General features: G+C 41.9%; 1 pseudogene; it reads left to right on the forward strand.

Moving 5' to 3' along the window:
- The first annotated feature begins 14894 nt into the window (after positions 1–14894).
- LOC147162278 (uncharacterized) lies at positions 14895–21066 on the forward strand (annotated as a pseudogene).
- The last annotated feature ends 666 nt before the right edge of the window (positions 21067–21732 follow it).

Below are 21732 nucleotides of genomic sequence, written 5' to 3' on the forward strand. Positions count from 1 at the left end.
TTTGAGAGAAATTAGATATTAGATATAGGGAACTAATGCTGCAATCGAGGAAGGTGGGAAGTTGGAAAAGTCTAAGATGCATTAGGGATGTAACGATATCCAAACATCACAATACAATAAATATCACAATATGGACCTCATGATACGATAATTATCACGATATTGTGGGGAGGTCGACATATTAAAAAACCTCATGATGCTGTGTAAATATTCACACTATTGCAAAAGAAAAAATAATAATGGTATGACTGATTTATATGAAAGATAACCGCCGCAGCGGCCAAAACATTTCTAATAAAAATTAAACTGCACTAATAAACTAACCACCAGAGGGGGCTAGAAATACACAAATGGAATACAACCTCACCTATTTAACAGATATGCAGCTTTTAGTATTATGAAATGATGACAATGATATTGTTGCAATTTTAATATCGTGACATCACAATATTGGCGTTATCGTTACATCCCTAGGATGTATGCACAGGAACGCCCCTTGGAACTCGAAAATCAGAGTTGCAAGGACACAGACTTTGCCGACCAGTTTAAATCTGACATCACTCGACAATGGCAAACCCCGTAGAAACATAGAAGGTGAATGGCAAAACCTAATTTACACGATTATAAACATATTAATCATTTATTCATTGTAATATTAATAGGGTTATTTGAAAAAAGAAACTTCCCGTAATTTGGACTGACTGTGTTCACCAGAACAATAAACAATTTATCAGAATCAGCCATCTTTGTTGTTTACATCCGCTTGGAACGCCATGAGGTCGGAACTAGTAAATTCCAAGTGGGATATGTCCGACTTCCCACCTTCCTCAAATGCAGCATAAATACAAAAACAAACAAACAACTGACGAGACACCTGGACAAGGCACCAGTGGCTGAGGGAGCTGATTGGAAGACACAAGGAACCGGGATGACGGGAAAATATGACATCCAAACAAAACAATCAACAAACAGATCATGACAGTAACACCCTTAAGGTCTTTCTCTTTGTATAACGCTTTTCCACCTTTTAAGGCACTCACACTGACATCACATTGACCTGCTGATGGCGGGAGCAACTGGGGGTCAGTATCTGGGTCAAGGACACTTCCAGGCCATCTGAATTCTTTGACCTCAAAACGAGAGTGCATCTTAATTATGGCCTGTGTGGAACTAGCTTTTGTATTCATGTAAACACCATTGAAAAGAGTACAAGGTCCATCAAGCTTAAAAAGTTTAAATGCTCTGCAATGATTTTCACAATCATGCACTAATGCTACTGATTACTGAGTGGTCTATTACAAGCTGACTGAATTTGGAGCTTGTCTTTACGTGGACCAATTCTGTCCATGTCTCTTATTGACCTGTTGACTGATTATACAAAGAAAGAAGATGAAGTGGAGATCGATGAAATGCTTGATAACAGCAATCAGTAGGGGGAGAAAAAAATCTTTGGCTGAACTTTTCTTTATGGTTATTATTTGGCTCATTGCCCTTTACATGAGTCTGTTGTAGTGCTGGTCCTTTTAGACTAATGTTTACAGTATGCGCCAAGGAGTGTTCAGGTTGCCTCCCACATTCCAAAACCGGAGGAAACCTGCACAAGGATGGTGAGAATATGCATACATATTGCACACAGGAAGGCTTGAGCTGAGATTCAAACCCAGAACCTCTCAACTGTAAGGCAGATGTGTATAAATTATTTCAGTTCGTGCAGACCGGCCCATAAACAAAAGTTCTTTCATTCTGTATCCATGAGGTCATACAGCTGTAAATACACAATGGTTTTCCGAAGGCTTCATTGTTTGTTGGCCTCAACGGGCCCAAAAAGCAGCAATGTAAAATGGGCGCCATTAAAAAAGTCGAACATATGGTTACTGAATTTTTCAATGAAATTAGCAACCCCACCGTCACCCGTTTGTACCTCAGCATAGATGAAAGGAAAACACATCAATTCGGTATAAAATGTTCTCTAGCTACAATGGAATGTCAAACTCACATACTGTATAATTCTGGCCTCCAGTGACATGCAGTGTGGTCGTGTAACCTGATATGGTAATGTTAAAGCAGAAACTCAAACAAAAACTCTTACTACCTCATTTTATATCAGGGTGATGAAGAAATAAATACTTTTGGATACTACAAACAGTATAATTGTAAACTGTATATACAAATACTACTAAACAATACAATATATAATATTATGAATAAGAATACAATATAATGTTCCTCTACCCTTCTAATAGCTGCTCCTAAACATGCCTGATGAGTCTTAAATCTGGAAGTGGTTCGTTACGTATTTAAACGCAAGTACATGTACGCAGGTACATTGAAGTATGAATAATATCAATTGACTTAAATAAGTTAAAAACACTGAAGGACTGTTAACGACACTATAATCAAATTTAGCATTCACAACAGCATGTTGATAATTTTGCTTGCTTACAGCCTTCCATAACAATATACAGCAGCGCGTGTCCAAATCACACGGAACCCACGTTTAAAGTGGAAGTCAACCTCAACATTTTCGGCAACATGTGCTATGCAGCGCCACTAGCCTAAACACGATATTCTGATTGATATTGCGTTTGTAGAATATGAAAAAATCCACCCGTTTATCAGAGATGTCAAAAGTACTTAAGTAAAAGTACTGTTACTTGCGCAAAAATCTACTCTGATAAAAGTAGAAGTACTGAAGTCACTCACTTACTTAAGTAATAGTACAAAAGTACAAACTTGAAAATCTTTTCCAAAATAAAACAAACATTTTGAATGATTAATTCTTTATTTTCCTAAACCCAGAATATTGATCAACAGAACAAATCAGTAACAACATGTCAAGCCGCATATCTAGTGCGGCCATTATATATTTTCATAACCACCATGAATTTGGTGTTCTCAACATTGCCATAACTTAGAAAATATATGTGCAACACCCGCCCCCCCACCCCTTTGGAATATTTTGATCAACAGAATATAACCAGTTTGATAAATAAAACAGAATCTCAACACACAAGAGAAAAGGAGGTATGAGCAGGCAAAGATAACTGATACATTTTCGACATAAACCTGCAATATTCATCAGTAATAGCCTATTGATGTTAATTGTTAAACAGTTCACCCCTCAGAAAAAGTAAAAATAAATGAATCAATAAACAACGAAACATTAGAATGAGTGGCAGAATATCAGCATTCTTTATATATACTGTAGCCTGGTGTGCGTTTTTTTTTTTTTTTTTTTGTATTGCATGGTTTGGGAATGGAGGGTATTTGAAACACCGGCAATAAGACTTGCTAGTTTCATAAAGTTTTTAAGACTGCGCTTGTTATTACGAGTGAAATAAGGGGGGGAAAGAGGGCTAATGAAGGCAACCTTTGCATTTTGTGTTAATTTCATGACGGTCCTGACACGCAAATTGTACACAGTAGTACTAAACACTTTCGTTTTTTTACAAAGTCGATGATACGTGTCAACCGCGACAGACACATTTTTGTTGTTTTTATTGTTTTTTTTAATTCTCGCTGACAATTTGAGCAAAAGTGTGGGGGACTGCAGACAGGATAGTAAAACATTTACTTACTTTATCCCACTGTTATGCTACTAGCTCCCAGATGATAAAACACTAGCAGTCAGGCTGACTGACAGCTCACACTAAACTCCGGTGAACACGATCACCAGTTCCTGATCCATTCCCTGTGAGACGCTTTAAAACTGGTAGCGTTAGGGACCTCACTTTCCTCTATATCGACAAACATGCGTGTGCTTGTTGACTAGCGACTCGTCTGGTTTCCGGCGCGCGGTGCAGTGAGCTTTGCGTCCCTAGCGTTGTGTCGTCACGCACCCCAAAAGTAACAACCCCATTTTCAAAATGTTAGTAGTAAAAAGTACAGATATTTGCGTTAAAAAATACTCAAGTACAGATACCTGAAAAAAATACTTAAGTACAGTAACAAATACTTCTCATCTTTGCCATTTGTTTCAGGGGGCGGCCATTTTGCCACTTGCTGTCAACAGAAAATGACATCACAGGTGCTCAGTGCTCAGGTAACGACCAATCATGGCTCAGCTTGCGAATGTCCCATGACCAAAGTCAGAAAACAGGTGGTCCATGATGGGTTGTTACCTGAGCCCTGCAGCTGCAATGTCATATTCAGTCGACAGCAAGTTGACAAAATGGCCGCCTCCTGAGATACAATAAACAGATGGTTTTTGATGCTTAGTTAATGTTCCAAACGTAATATGAATCAGAATGGCATGTTTATACTAGTGGGGGCATGTAGAACTTATTATTATGAAGGTTTACTTCTCCCTTAATACCTTTTTTTTTTTTTTAAGTACTTTGTCATACTTTTATTATTGTTCATAACAATGTTCTCAATTCAATATTGAGTTTTGTCAGGTTTTATATTTAAAACTACAACATCTAGTTTTATTCATACTAAAAATATTCAATATTCATACATTAATCCAATTAAACCAAAGAAAAATAATAATGTATTACTTCAAAATCCACCTTCTGTCGTGTTTACCGTTGCAACATGATGTACATATCAGCCTTAACAAACAGCAGGTTGTAATTGTTTGATTAGGCAGGTTTTTGCATACACATTCTGTGCAAGCTTGACAAAAAGAAAACACAAACTAGGCTTATCACCCCCTCATTTCTTTTTTCTCTCCCCCTGCTCACCTTCACTCATCACCTCATCTATTTCTCCCTCTCTGTTGCCAGGCAACAGACAGGAAGGGCATCTCTTGCAGGCAAGAAAACCACAGGAAGGGCTTGCAAAAAGACTCATCTCCCAGATGTTTCATGAAAGATCCTTGGTCCTTCTGAAGCTGCAAATATCATTTTATTGTTTTTATTTTATTTTAACCCCACTACAGCTTCATTAACTTTAAACTGCATTGAAATCATAAATTCCTCAAGGGATCGTTCTGCTAGTTCTGCAAATATGTTCTGTAATTATTGTATTGTGGTGACTACTCAAAAGACTGTAGTTTTCTTATCGTGTTTGCGCTTAGTTAAAATCATACCTGGCCTTATTTCAAGGTATCGGTGCTGTTGTGACCGTTTTACAATCAGGAACTAGAAATTTGACTAATAGATAATTGCCATTAATTTCATGCAATTTTATGCAATATATATATATATATATATATATATATATATATATATATATATATATATATATATATATATATATATATATATATATATATATATATATATATATATATATATATATATATTCAATTTGCTCATAAAAGGCATTTTGCATAGAGCATACAATAAAATGAATGTCAAAAAATCCATAAATAAGGTGAAACAAATAATCCAGTGGCCAGAAAAAGTCTCAATCAAAATATGTGGTTGTACAACTTATTTTTAAGCAAATAATTAATTTCAATACATTAGGGCTTCAAGTAATTTAGTGATATCTACTATGTTAAGAACTCCTCTAGCGGTTTACTGTGTGATGTTTAATTATATCTTGTTTTGAAATCCATGCTTTTAATTTGGAAGGCTGCTCAGTATAGGAATTAGTATACATCAAACCCAAAGGGAAACGTAAAAGCCACATTACAAATATAATGTAGTGTTTGTATAAGAGCTATAATTAGCGTCTGCTAGGGCCATAACGGCACTTCTATTTTTTAGCACCGTAGCTCACGCAGTAAACAAGGCAATTAAGAGCCCAGAAAAGAAAACGAGGCAATTAAACACGTGAAGTTATACGTGAGCTGCAAACATATATAACACACGTTAAACCACAGATATAGGTGATATTACTCACAAGAGTACCTACTTATTCTCAATAACGCACACCGAAATGGCGCTGCCGGAAGTAAGGAAGTGAACAAGTGTTACCTCATAAGGAGACACACAGGAAACAAATGAGACCAAACAAAACTTGTTTCCTCCAGTCTTTCTGACAGTTCTTGATAGAAAAAATGGCCACAAGAGCGAGGGCCGATACCAGTATCGATATCTGTCGCGAGTACCAATACCATGAAATTGGTCTTGTATCGACCCGGTACCTGGTATCGGTCTGATAACTGGTATCGGCCCGATACCTGGTATCGGTACTCGCCCATACCTACAATTAAGCTTAGTGAAGCGCGTAATATTTGGCTGGATCTGTGTGTACCATACTGGGACCAAGGTGCGACATCGGGACATCAGGAAAAGACAGGATCTTTCTTCGCTCAGGTGTCAAGGGGCTGGAAGCAGGTTCTAAATGACCAGCTGCAGTAGGAGTGAAGTGATCTGAAGGCAGCGTAACATTCAGCGAATCAATCGCCAATGTGACATGGCGCAATAATGTTTAATGCCAACACAATGTGGAAACGTTTCTCTATGTGGCAGTGGCTAGAAAACGATTTCTGTGGTGTTGATCTCATGCCTCTCCACTTGTTTTGCTGCACATGTCCGCTAGCTAGCTTACTGCGCTTAGCCTCTATTTGTTCCCTTGGTTCCAAGATATTGACAAAATAAATGTGTTTTTATTTATTTATTACAATCTTTAGTGATGTAACAACACATTGAAATCGATTTTATATCAATTTAACCTGCTTAAATTATGCATCAATGTAAAACATATCAGTTTGCAACGCCATGTTAACTGTTATACCTTGCACACTTTTCCATCGTTTCTAGTCTGACCCTTTTTGGGGACAGAAACGTTCTGCAGATATCTGGTATTGCTAGCCGTGGGTCTTTGTAGACACCAGTAAAAACTTGATTAGATCTTTGCAAGTAATCAATTTAATGTTTTAAGTTTTGTACGTGGCTCCTCATTTACTTAACTCATTTGCTCCCAAAAACATATACAAATTTTCTATTTTAAATATTGCCATGGTCACAAAAACATATTTATACGTTTTTTATGTTTTTTTTTTTGTAATGGTAGAGCATACAGAAGGGTTTGATGCAGCCTCTGAACTGAAGAGGTAGCTTAAAGCAATGGTGCCAGCAGGTGGCAACAGAGTATAAGAGATCAGCCAGGGCCATGTTGCGAAAAAGCTATTTTCCCCAGTGTTTTCAACAGGTTTGTGAATAATGAAGAAACTTAGCTATATTCTAATGGTAATTGCTGCAAAACGGAATCAGATACAGTCTTTTTTTTCCTAATTAAAGAAGAGACTCTAAACTTTTATAGCAATAGACCACAATATTCCGTGGGCCTTGCAAAATCAGTCAAAATCCAGTAAAACTGCCGGGAGCAAAGGGAGTTGCTTCAGTGAAAATGGCTGGGAGTGAATGAGTTAATAACGCAATTCATCGTTTGTGTGTTTATCGCCTGTGGCCGCTGTATCAGATGAATTACACTTGCGGTGAAATATGCGTCACTGATTTTGTGTCTTATTAGTCCAGTAGAGGGGCTCAATGTTACATTTGTTGAACATACATCTGTTTAGTCTTTGTGAAGGAAAAAAGTAAAAGAATCAACGAATCCTCAACAAAGCTTCTGAAGCTTCATTCTTCATACTATCGCTGCACAAAGCTGAGAACGTGTTGCGAGGGCAGAATATTAACCTTAACCACAAAACATTGAGAACAAGACAAAAATTTAGTTAAGCTGTCACCATCATTAGTTCATTTTTGAGTTTTTTTCCCCATATAAAGTTACGAAAGGTTAATGTTTGTAATAAGGATAAAATGCAGATGTTAAAATAAAAACATCTGTTGGTTATCAAATGAGTCATTTTGTAAAAACAAACAAACAAACAATCTAATCGAAAATCGGCAACTGAAAATCGAATCGAATCCCTACTCACCTCCAATGACCTGGACCAATACAGTACCCATTTCCGAGACTTTCAATTAGCTAAATTGCACCTGATCCCAAGCAGGGTTTGAGCAGTTCTCTGAGAGAATAACAAGTAAGCAACACCTGGTAACCATGCCATTAAGAGATTAACATTTGCTCACCTTTCTTCTTCCCAGGTTGCCGAACTTTGTAGCTGACTTCTTTAACCTTTTCAGTCTTTTTCAAATGCACCCAGCCAAGTAGCCAAAAATTCTTCTTTTTTTTTTTTTTAACTCTGGGGACCAGCACTAGAAATCTTTCTCCTGGTTCGAATTGTGAGTGGTTGTGCTGCCCTATTATACCGTATGTAACTCTCTGTTATCTTTAGGCTTTCTCCATAGGCTCCTTCGCTTTGAGTATCACTGCGGCCATTCTGTCTCTCATTGCTCCCACATGTTCAGTCATGATATGGTTGGTCCTCCGACATCTCTTGTCAAACAGGCCCCTATGTTTCTGGGAATATAGCAGATCAAAGGTGTAAAGTCGGAAGAAAAATGACACTTGTTTTTCTGTGAAAAGGAGAAACGTAGCGGTCCCAGTTTCTTCCATCTTCGCTGAGGGCCTTCCTCAGCATTTCTTTGAGAGGCTTCATGTCTCTACCGTTTCTTACATTTGAACCCTGGGACGGTAGACACATTTCTTTCACTTGTACCAGATTTGCAAGTGAGTTTCAAGACAGTTCCCCATTGACACGTGATCTAAAAGTGGTCCCTTAGACCGTACAAATTCCTTTTGGAATCCTGACCCTGGTCCTGAATTTTTTTTAATTTGACTATTAATTTAGCATTTGCCTTCCTTAAGGACCCCTGGGCACAGAATGGCAGAGTCTACACTTACTAGTATAAGTCGGTGTCCCTCAAGTGCTCTCAAAGGGTATTTCTATAGCGGGTTCCTGTATGGCTTTATTGGTGTAGTTATGTGGCAAAATGGGCATCTGAGACAGTAGTACTTTTTGTCTTTGTGCATTCCTGGCCAAAATAACCTCTCTTTGGTTTTCCAACACCCAAGTGGGCCCCCTGTATGTGTGTGCGGACTAACTGCAAAATTGTGGAGCAGAGGAACAAGTACCGGTAGTTGCTCAGTGATTTTTATCATTACTTTTTACTATCTGCTACAAGAGGCTAGAATTAACCTGGTTCCCACTCACGTTCTCTTTTTCATTAACGCATTACTAATGAGGGTCTTGCAATTGGGGCAGTTGCCTTTAAGGGGTGATCCTGCTTTTGAGTAAACTGTGTCATCTTCACTGGACCTCGACTGTGGTTATGATTGGTTCTAAACTCTTTCTAGTCATTCTACTCTGTTCAATCATCTGGCAGCAGGCAGTGAGGCCATTTTGATAGGACCAGCTGCACCATGCTAAATTTAGTAAGGCCATGGCAGCTCAATATCGCCACTGTTAGCTGTTCATAATCTTAGCTCATATGAGTCTCGAAAGCAGGCTTCCCCAATCCTGGTCCTCGAGATCTGAGTCCTGCGGGTTTGGCATGTTTCCATCCTCCAACACACCTGATTCTAAAGATCAGGATCTTTATCAGACTTCTGCAGGGCTTGCTGATGAGCTGATTATATGAATCAGGTGTGTTGGAGGACGTAAACATTTAGAACCTGCAGGACTCCGGCCGTCTAGTACCAGGACTGGGGAAGCCTGCTCTAAAGTCTGACATAGTTTATGTTCCTCAGCTGAGACAAAAGGACCCAAAAGACCAAGCCACTAGACTGTAGACTAGACTGTTCTTTGAAGGCATGCCCACATCATCGTCATACTCATGTGGGGGATGGAATCACGAGAATGAGAATGTAACTATCCTGCTTTCGTCAAACTTATTTACAGGTGTGACGTAACTTCCTGTCCCGCCCCTTCACTTCCTGTCCCTTTAGCCAAATACAGGCACATTTCCTATGACGTCATACTTCAGGTCCCACCCCCGTATGCCCAAATACGGACTTCCTATGACATCACACTAACAGTGACTGAGAACACATCACATGTCCTGCTTTGACCCCACCCCTATGCCCAAATATGGACTTCCTATGATGTCATACTTTCCCTGGCTGAAAACATACCATATGTCCTGTTTTGAACCCGTACCCTATGCCCAAATATGGACTTCCTATGACATCATACTTCCCCTTGCTGAGAACAAGTCATCATATTTGGGCATAGGGGGCGGGACCGGACGTATGGCGTCATATGAAACGTGCCCATATTTGGGTAAATGGGCGGGACTGGAAGTGAAAGGGTGGGACTTAGACCAGAAGTGGAGGGACGGGTTATAGACCGGAAGTGAAGGGGCGGGACTGGAAGGGATATTGTCTGTCAAAAAGTTTGATAAAAGCGGGATAGTAACATTCTCTCACTCGCCTTGGGTCTGGTCCTTGATAAATGGAGAGATGCACACTTTGAGTTGGGTGTCCTTCATTTGATGCTGGAGAAGGTGCATATTGGTTTCTTGCTGTGTCTTCTGATTCTCCAACAGCACCTGCATTAATCGCTCCAATTGTTCCACGTTGTCAGTCCTCAACATTCAAACCTTACTGTCTGCATTCTCCACCGTCTGTGACGTCATGAGAAGTAAACCAGAGCATGATAAATCCACTATAACAGAATGCTCCACCAAAGAATCCTGTAAAGAACCAAACATCAAAGTTTTCTCTGTGACCTGGGGTGGCTGAGGCCAACCTAGACTGAAACCTGGACAAACTTGTGTTTTCGTTACATTTTCTCTTGTCCGGAAATACTTTTCTTCTATAGTCATTCACTATAGCACCAGAGGAAGTTGGAAACCCTTGTGGATCGTGTAAGTCATATTGATGGGAGGATTTTGGCAATTTGGGGGGAAAGTATAACCTTGCTCTTCAAGCTCGGTATTTCTGAGTTCACGAACTCCGGAGAATACATTTTGTACCGAGCGGCGATGCCGTGGGAAACAAATTAATCTAACATGGACGAATGGACACTGCAATTAATTCTGTTCTTACAGAATGGGTTAGATGCCACGGACTTCCGACTTCGGGGTTTCACAGTTCACAGTTTCACACATCAACATCGTTGATGTGTGAAACTGATGGCCATGTTCCAACACTCGCACCCCCACCCCTGCGCCCCCTAACCGCGCGCAGGGCGTCTCAACTCTCTGAAATGCTTTGGACAACTGAGACAGACACACTACTCACTCACATCCTTCGACGGAAACGCGCAACCGAGGGGCACAAAGGCGGAAACAGGAAACGGAATCAAAGCTGATGTGTGAAATCTAGGAAGTCGGAAGTCCCACCTCCTCCGTGGCATATACCCCATTACTTACCGTTTCCTTGTTGAATGTTGGAACAGCGGCGCTTCGTGCATTTTCATCTTGTTTTTTGTTTTTTTCCTAATACAAGACCAAAAGACGTCTTCATCCATTGCCGTGATTGGTCAAAACAAACGTGAATAAGATTCCGCGTCCAATCAGCTCGAAGTATTGTACAGAATATCCCGCCTTTCCCAAGCAAATCACCGTGGAGCAGTCCCAGATTGGTATTGTGGAGAACTCCCTTGAGTGAATCACAATTATCAATCTGGCTATTGCCAGGTTAGTGAAAGTAGTCCTCAAATCATACAGAATGTTTTTTTTTCTCCCTTTTGTCTGAAGCTGGCCCACATCGTGGCGTGACAGCGAGCTTGACTTACCTTTGACGTTTCGGATTTCCTTATCGTAGTTTTTATTGACATTACATAGTTGCGACCAACATTCACAACGCTATCTCGAACTCGTATTCAATCGCTAATTTAGGACACTGAAAAACCGCTAGTTAATTATGCCATCATTGGATGGTACGGCACAAGTCTCCGACGGTGGTAGCTAGCAGCTAGCTGTTAGCTTTAGCAACTAGTGCCTGACTGGTAGGCCTTTAACAGCAAATGAGTTTGACAGCTGGTACCTTCTTTTTTTAATATGGACCAAGGCTACTTTGTAATTCACTATCTATGTTTAAAGGAAGGGAATGTGCCTTTGTGACCCGTTTTGGGCTCTTTGATGGTTCTGACCAAGCCATTTCAAAATAAAACACTGCCCATGGGTTAAATTGCATTTTGAGGCTTTTTTCATTATTAAAATAAAAAAAGATCAATAGAACTGTGTCTTTATTTATTTTATAAAACACTTTTGCCCATTAAAAAGACAACAACTACAACAACATTCATCTCAAAATGTCAAATCTAGCCGATTAGATTATAGGAGCACAACAATGGGCAAAAGCATTTTACAAAATAAATGACAAAGCACTATTTCTGTCTTTTTTTTTTTGCTGATCCAAAAAAACGATCCGATCAGTGACTCAAATCCGTGATCTGATCCGAACCGTGACTTTTGTGATCCGTTGCACCACTTGAAACAATAAGGTGTTATATTATCATTGCTAATACATATTAATATAATAAATTGATTTCTACAATGATTCAAAGAATACAATGCACACAATTGACACATTTATGAATGAAATATGATATCCACCATAAATGTACTCAAAAACTTAATCGTGATTCCAGCAGATGTAAACTTTAGATGAGCCATAGGAATTAGGGGTGCCTACTACCTGGTGATTCGATCCGTATCACGATTCAATACCGATAAATCCCGATATCTATTAGTCGATTATTGCAACAACAACAAAAAAAACTCAAATTTTAAAAACCTTATTAGTAAACCTGCACATGTACACTGTAAGATTTGTATGAAAATGTATTTATTTATCGAAAACTTCAGGTTTATAACGGTTAGGTTGCAATTAGTTTCATGTTTGAACAGCATTAAAATAAAATATTAAGGCTTAATGTACCAATAATATAACATTCTTCCATGCTTTAAGTGTGAATTCTAACCTTAATGCTACATTCACACCAAAACCGAAAAGGCGATCTGGAACGCTTCCTTCGCTAGTGTTTCACCACGTAGAGTTTTTTGGAACTCATTCATGCATTCACGCACACCGTAGAGGAGGAGGCGTGTCCCTTGGTGAACGACTGCAGAGCACTTTACAAGTCAACAAAAAGAGAGCACCGCCGACTACTTCCACTTCTTTCCTGGGCACTATTTTCTCCAGCAGCGAGAGGTTCTTGAGGTACGTGATAGCACTTCCGCTTTTTTAGTGGCAATCGGGCGGCCTGCAGTTGCGCTAAATAACTTTGGCATGGATGATAAACACTGCTGCTACCTCGGTACAGTTCAACAGCAAGTAAATACATTTACCAGCACTTGTATGCTACTTCCTTGCTCACCATTCGGTCCCGGTTGGCCTTGTTGTTGTGCTCGGGGTGACGACAGACAGGACGCTGTGTGTGACGTAGCCGGTATTTGAAGCCGATTGGCTACTGCGAGGCGAAATGCTAAAAAGTTAAACATTTTAAACTTTGGCGAACATGTTGCTGTGCGGATTTTCGTCACCAATGTGCGGATTTCGCTGCGCCGCACCGCGTCCCAGCGCTCCAAACGCGTCCTCCGCGCCGCCCCACGCCCTTTCTTTCCAGTCCACGTGAAGTACATTGACTACAATGCAAACGCGCCGCCGAAACGCCTCCCCCCGGTTTTGGTGTGAATGCAGTATAAGTAAGACTTTTTGTTGAATATTTCCATCAAAAATTTATGTTTAAGCATAGATTTGGCCACATATTGAATCGGTAGGAGGATTGTGCGCTGTAATGTCGCGATATATCGCCACATTGATTTTTTTTTAACACCCTAAATAGGAATCATAGGAATATATAAATATAGATATATAAATTTGCTGAAAGACTAGCCTGGCTCACAGAGACCAACCAAATTATCTCCAAAACAAGCACATAAAAGAACATCTGAAAGCGCCAGTTTTTACGCTCGAGTGCAGCTGCGCCTTCTACAAATGAATAGAACCCATGATGTTGCTGAGCTAAATATGTGCTGTCACACTAGCTGTTATACATACAATTAGGAATGTTGTACTGATTAACCTTGTTACTTCAATTTCAAGAAACTGATACATGAATACCTGATACCTGAATTGTAAACTTTGGTGCACTAAAACGTTTCGGTGCTAATTTTGTACAAAATTATGTACCATCCAAAATGACCTCTTGACCTTGATTCTAAAGTTTCAAACTAGTTGTGATCACACAAACTCAGTCGCTTTTGCTTGGCTACCAAAAGATATTCTGTTTTCCTCATAAGTGTTTGTTGTTTTTCAATATATAATGGAGGTAGGCTGTGATTTGAAAATATGTCATCATGAAAACATTTTCCCATGAATTCAATCTGTTCATCTATGTGCAAATAAGAACATGTACCTCGTGTTTCATTCTGATGTATAAACAAGTGTTTTACTCAGTTGCGTGATTGCGTGCTGCTATTAAGAGAATGTTCACATTTGGGTTATCTTGAGTCAGTAATGTAGCTTCTTTCTGTGCATGTAAATTCCATCCTTATCTCACTGCAGCTCGTTTTCTGTTTGCTCCACTCGGCTCCTTTGATTCTTTTTCTTCCTCGTGGCAAAGCGCAGCAGCAGTGTTTCCTTCTCCTCTGTGTCACCTCCACCCTTCCCTCCCTCCCTCGCCCGCCCGCCTCCCTCCATCTCATGCTGCTTCCATCCTCCCTCCCCTTTGCTGTGTGTTTGCAGATGAAACGGGCAGCCTGCCAGTTTTTCATATTTCTTGGCAGTAAAGTGGCTAGCCAACTTCCTAGGGATGGGGAGTGGGAGGGGTGGGGGCTCGCAAAAGGTTACATTTGCACAATGTGTGTGTGTGTATGTGTGAAAAAAGGAAAGAAAAAAAAGAGGTAGGGAGTGAAAGCAGAAAGAGAGGGAAAGCTGGGCTGGATCAGCTAAACGACTTCACTGTTCTGGGTTGATGGAAAAAAGCGAATATTCAGTATGCAAGAGTGTCGAGTTGCATGCCATTACAATGATGTCTGTCCCTCTCTGTTTCTCTTTTTGTCTGCCTACTCTGGAATGTCCCCCTCCCCTTTAAAACACACACGCATGCACACATACGTACACACACACTCAACCTCACCTTCCCTCCTTTTCTCTTTGCTTCCCTGTGAAAAAGTCCTCTGACAAGCAATAGTTTCAGGATGGGGGAGCTTTGGCAGGTTGGTGGGTTCATATAGTGTATGACTGTGTGTGTGTTTACGTGTGTGTGTGCATGTGAGTGATGGGGCATGACAACAATCAACATACATTGACCTGCCAAGCTATCAGGACAGCTTAAATGTGTACATGAACAGATAAACCGAATCAGATGGGGGTAATCTTACTGCATTCATCAAAAAAAAAGAAAAAAAGAGAAAGAAAGTCAATTACTAACTGGAGTGGAAAAGACCTGAGTAGTGATACTAGAATGTTAGGCATGGAAGAATGTTATATTAATGGAACATTAAGCCTTAATATTTTTATTTCAGTGCTGTTCTGTCATGTTTGGGTTCTGTTTTTCCTTGTGTGTCTCCCTTGGTCTTGTTAAATGTAATCCTGCCCTTCCTCGTGTCAACCAATCAGTGCCCTCAGCCACTTGTGTCTTGCCCCAGGTGTGTCTTGTTGTGTCATTAGCGTGTGTGTATTTAGTCTCCTGTCTCCCCTTTGTCTGTGTTGGTTCATTGTCATTTTCATCCCGTCATGCTACCAGTTTTTGCCTTGTTGCCCCCCCCCCCCCCCGTTTTGTTTTCACTTGCCATTTGGAGTTCGCTTATGTTTTGTAGTAATTAAAGTCCTTTTTTATACATCACTTTTGCCTCCTTGCCCTGCTTCCCTGCGACTGGGTTCTCCACCCATATTTTGCCTTCTTGACATGTTCAAACATGAAACAGACTGCAACCTGTTTATTAAATGCAGTGGCGCAGTTATTGGCTGAATTTATAGATTCACATTGGGATTTATCGGTATCAAATCGAATCGTGACCTATGAATCATGATACGAATCGAATCGCCAGGTACTAGGCAATTCACATCCCTACGATTTACCATTTACATACGTCACCCTGGAATATGTCATTTGTGGACGGTCCCTAACCTGGACAGTAAACATCCGGCCAAATTTTACTTGCTCCACCCAATATATTTTGTTGTGCTCAGCGTGCTTACATTTGGGAGAGGCCACCCATCCAAGGAAGGTCATGAAACCTGACATGCTAAGATTACGCAGAACGGAATTGGCACAGTATTTGTCGATACAAGACAGCATTTTTCTTGCCCGTTACATCAGCAAACTCCCATTCAAATGAACGAAGGTGACCGTTGTTTGTATACCAGATACGTTTTAGCGATCATGTCACTAGATAATGGCACTTCCCAGGCTGTATTTTTATATTGATACTTAATTTGCACTGGAGGCGGGGCTCAAAGGCGCTCGTCTGGTGGCTGAGCGTATACCCATGGGGCCCGGCTGGGCACAGCCCAAAAAGGCAACGTGGGTCCCCCTTCCCATGGGCTCAAAGCCTGTGGGAGGGGCCAAAGATTTGGGTGCGCAGTGAGCTGGGCGCGGACCTTGGCGGTCCGACCCCCGGAGCTCTGGGGACATGGAATGTCAGCTTTCTGGCAGGGAAGGAGCCCAAGCTGTTGTGTGAGGCCGAGAAGTTCCGACTAGATATAGTCGGACTCACCTCCACATACAGCTTGGGTTCTGGTACCAATCCTCTCAAGAGGGGTTGGACTCTCTTTCACTATGGAGAGGCACAGAGCAGGTGTGTGCATACTTAAGCGCCTGTACGTTGGGGTTTACCCCGGTGGACGAGATGGTAGCCTCCCTCCACCTGCGGGTGGGTGGGGACGGGTCCTGACTGTTGTTTGTGCTTATGCACCGAACAGCAGCTCAGAGTACCCACCCTTTATGGAATCCTTGGATGGTGTGCTGGAGAGCGCTCCCTCTGGGGACTCCCTTGTTCTGCTGAGGGACTTAAACGCTCACATGGGCAATGACAGTAAGACCTGGAGGGGCATGATTGGGATGAACGGCCTTCTGATCAGAACCCGAGCGGTGTTTTGTTATTGGTTTCCGTGCTCGCCACGGACTGTCCATAACAAACACCATGTTCAAACACAAGGGTGTCCATATGTGCATTTGGCACATTATCGACTTTGTAGTCGTGTCATCGGATTTGCGGCCGCGTGTGTTGGACACTCGGGTGAAGAGAGGGGTGGAGCTGTAAACTGATCATCACCTGGTGGTGTGTTGGCTCTGATGGCAGAGTAAAATGCTTGTCTGACCTTGCAGACCCAAACGTATTGTGAGGGTCTGCTGGGAACATGATTGTCATGAGATGATGAGAAAGAGTTTCAACACCCACCTCCGGCAGAACTTCTCTCGGGGGGAGGATATTGAGTCTGAGTGAACCATGTTCTGCGCCTCCATTGAGGCAGCTGATCCTGAGCTGTGGCCGTAAGGTGGTTGGTGCCTGTCGTGGCGGCAATCCTCGAACCCGCTGGTGGACACCAGTGGTAAGGGATGCCGTGAAGCTGAAGAAGGAGTCCTATTGGGCCTTTTTGGCATGTGGGACTCAGGAAGCAGCTGACAGGTACCAGCTGGCCAAGTGGAATGCAGCTTCGGCGGTCGCTGAGGCAAAAACTTGGACATGGGAGGAGTTCGGTGAGGCCATGGAGAACAACTTCCGGACGGCTTCGAAGAAATTCTGGTCCACCATCCGGTGTCTCAGGAGAGGAAAGCCGTGCACCATTAACACTGTGTATAGTGGAGATGGGGTGCTGCTGACCTCGACTCGGGACGTCGTGAATCAGTGGGGAGAATATTTTGAAGACCTCCTTAATTCCACCGACATGTCTTCCTTTGAGGAAGCTGGGTCTGAGGACTCTGAGGTGGGCTCCCCTATCTCTGGGGTCGAAGTCACTGGGGTGGTTGGAAAGCTCCTCGGTGGCATGACTCCGGGGGTGGATGAGATCCACCTAAAGGCTCTGGATGTTATGGGGCTATCGTAGTTGACACGCCTCTACAACATTGCGTGGACATCTGGGACAGTGCCTCTGGATTGGCAGACCGAAGTGGTGGTCCCCCTTTTTAAGGAGGGGGACCGGAGGGTGTGTTCCAACTATAGAGGGATGACACTCCTCAGCCTTCCTGGTCAGGTCTATTCAGGGGTGCTGGAGAGGAGGGTCAGTCGGGAAGTGGAATCTCGGATTCAGGAGGAGCAGTATGGTTTTCGTCCCGGTTATGGATCAGTGGACCAGCTCTACACCCTCGGCAGGATCCTTGAGGGTGCATGGGAGTTCGCCCAACCAGTCCACATGTGCTTTGTGGACTATACAAGAAGGCGTTTGACTGTGTCCCTCTGGGAGTCCTGTGGGGGGTGCTTCGGGAATAAGGGGTACCGAGCCCCCTGATATGAGCTGTTCGGTCTCAGTACGACCGATATCAGAGTTTGGTCTGCATTGCCGGCAGTAAGTCAAATTTGTTTCCAGTGAGGGTTGGACTCCATCAAGGTTGCCCTTTGTCACCGATTCTGTTCATAACTTTTATGGACAGAATTTATAGGCGCAGCCGAGGCATTGAGGTGTTCTGGCTTGGTAGCCTCAACATTGCATCTCTGCTTTTTGCAGATGATGTGGTGCTGTTGGCTTCTTCAAGCCGTGATCTTCAACTCTCACTGGAGCGGTTCGCAGCCATGTGTGAAGCGGTTGGGATGAAGATCAGCACCTCCAAATCTGAGACTATGATCCTCAGTCTGAAATGGGTGGAGTGCCCTCTCCGGGTCGGGGATGAGATCCTGCCCCAGGTGGAGGAGTTCAAGTATATTGGGGACTTGTTCACGAGTGAGGGTAGGTTGGAGCGGGAAATCGACAGGCGGATCGGTGCAGCGTCTGCAGTGATGCAGACTTTGTATCGGTTCGTTGTGGTTTATTTACCATTTGATCTACGTTCCTACCCTCACCTATGGTCACGAGCTGCGGATTGTGACCAAAAGAACAAGATCCCGGATACAAGCGGCCAAAATGAGTTTCCTCCGCAGGGTGTCCGGGCTCTCCCTTAGAGATAGGGTGAGAAGCTCGATCATCCTGGAGAGACTCAGTGTCGAGCAGCTACTCCTTCGCGTTGAGAGGAACCAGTTGAGGAGTCTTGGGCATCTGGTTCAGATGCCTCCTGGACGCCTACCTGAAAAGTGTTCCGGTCATGTCCCACCGCGACCTAGGACACGCTGGAGAGACTATGTTTCTCGGCTGGCCTAGGAACACCTTGGGATCCCATCGGAGGAGCTGGTTGAAGTGGCTGAGAAGAGGGAAGTCAGGGCTTCCCTGCTAAAGCTGCAGCCCCCGCGACCTGACCCCAGATATGCGGTAGATGATGGATGGATGGACTTAATTTGCTTTAAAAAATCTGAGAATAAGATGCCATAGATACTTGCACTTTTATTCTTTATACACACTGCCTAATAGGGATGTAACGATAACGGCAATGTCGTGATATTGAAACTGCCAAAATGTGGTCGTCATGTCATGATACAAAAAGCAGCACATATGTTAAAAAAGTCAGGTTGATTTCTATTTGTGCGATTCTAACACCCTCTGGTGGCTAGTTTTTTAGTGCAGTTTAATTTTCACAAGGGATGTTTTGGCCCTTCTATGATTAAAATCCACGCCAATCGTCAGATGAAGGGGAACGTAATATGCTTGTGAACCGAGTCAATATGGGGAGGAACGTGTATGTGCATTCGCAAGTAAGTGCCAACATGCCGAATGTACCACCTACTCTGACATCAACCTACGTCATCAAAACTTAAAATATTTTAGAAGACCATGTTTAATCTCTTAACTAACTCCTATACACTTAAAGTATACTGTATACACTAAAGATGACATGAACTGCGATGTATGACTCAGCGCTGATTTTATGAGTAAAACATTGATGATTCAAAAAAAGCATAAAAGAGCCAGTCTTTTGAACGGCTCTTTTCGGTGAACGGTTCCTCACTGAAATCCCATCACTAGCGGACACATTGCTTTATATACAAAAAATGCGGCCCTGGTTTAAGACTTGCAGTCATGATGAGAACCCGAAAGAGTCAACTGAAAGATGACGTCTTAGTGCGTTCGCTTTAAGAAACTGCCACCTATGGTTGTTAGACTGGGAGGCAGCGCCGAGTGAGTTACGCCACAATTTGTGAATGGATTGTGCATGCTTGGGCTACTTACTTGTCTGCTTGCACTGTTGTTCGAGCTCAAAAAGTTTTTACATTTTTTTATTTTATGATTTGAAGATGCCAGCATTAGCACATAATTTTATGTTTTTGTCTGTTTGATGACATTGTTTTTATTTAAAATAAATCAGACTTCTTGTTCAAGCAGTAACTCATTACTTGAGTATTTTTTTTAACAAATACCTTTTTTCTTGTACTTGAGTGATTTTTTTTATGACTACTTTTTACTTTTACTTGAGTAATATTATTTTGAAGTAACGCTACTCTTACTTGAGTACATTTTTTGGCTACTCTACCCACCTCTGCTGTTATGTACAAAATCACAATATTTTACTTTTATTTAGTATGAGCTCTCTCTTTTGCTTTGTTTTACAATATTGTGACCTTTTTTTTAATGTTGCCAACCTCCCCACAATATCGTGATAATTGTCTTATCGTGAGCTTCATATTGTGATAATATCGTAATGTGATGTTTGAATAACGGCGATATCGTGATATTGCGTTATTAAAACTGCCACAATATATCGTTGTCGTCATATCACGATATTAAAAGCAGCACATCTTTGTAAAAAGTCAGGTTGATTTCTATTTGTGCAGTTCTAGCACCCTCTGACAACTGTTGATACGTTCTTTTTCCTGCAAATTTTAGTCTCTCGGGACATGAAATGGGAGGCCAACATCAACTTCACCGTGGAAAAAGCCCTGCTGAGGAAGCATGGCCTGCGACAGGAGCTGTTGAGGCAGTTCTATATATATATGGCCCTAATACGGCGTCATACTCTGGTCTGTTTTTTACAGCACTTCATATTGATTTCAATAATGTCATTGTCATAATTGCTGAATTTGCCTATTTCCCATTCAAAAAGTGGCCAGTAGTGTGGTAATTTTGCAGCTGGATTTTGTCCTTCTTTGTTGCAGCAGCAAACCAGACTGCCAAGAATGAACACAGGACTGATTCAATGACTGCTATATGGAACTGCCTCAACAGCTCCTGTCGCAGGCCATGCTTCCTCAGCAGGGATTTTTCCACGATGAAGTTGATGTTGGCCTCCCATTTCATGTCCCTAGAGACTCAAATTCGCAGGAAAAAGAAGGTATCAACAGTTGACACTGCATTTGAAAAGCGTGAGTGGCAGCTATGGCAAAGGATGTGTCCTGAAGTCCACTAGTATCATCTCTATGGTTTTGACCCTGTTTAGCTTCAGGTTGTGTTGGAGGCTGCTGTCAATCTCTCACTAACAGGGTTGAGGAGGCTTATAATTGGCAAGTGCAAGTTTCTGTCTCTTCGTGGCCCCAATATGTTTTTATAAATGTTTTTGTATGCCAATTTTACACAGTCAGGCAATTAAAAATCTTGGCAGGAGTGGCTGTCACAAGAATAGAGTGGCATGTGCAGGCTGCAGCAGGAAACAGTCGTGACACATGCACGGTGGTAAGTCATGTTTTTTGCATGGTCCTGAATTAATAATCAAGTGTTCAGATTCTGTTCATATTTTGTATTCGAAGCCCAGTCTAATTAGTAAAGTGATATCTTTTAAAAAAAGAAAAAAAGAAAGGCACTCTTTCTGTGTTATACAATTGGTCACTTTATGCAGAAAATATCCAGAGACCAGAATCTGTCTTTCATCATACCGTTTCACTGTGATACTGTGTTGCAGGTAACATTTCGGCATCTGTGTCAGCTGAATTGTTTTATTTATTTCTACTCTTTATGTCCGTTGTCATCATTCACTACTGAAATGTATTAGTAAAGCATCCTTTTGCTATTATTCTC

Source organism: Leptonotus elevatus, chromosome 15 (genome assembly GCF_054856555.1).
Source record: "Leptonotus elevatus isolate MCC_2025b chromosome 15, RoL_Lele_1.0, whole genome shotgun sequence".
In the NCBI taxonomy this organism is placed as follows: Eukaryota; Metazoa; Chordata; class Actinopteri; order Syngnathiformes; family Syngnathidae; genus Leptonotus; species Leptonotus elevatus.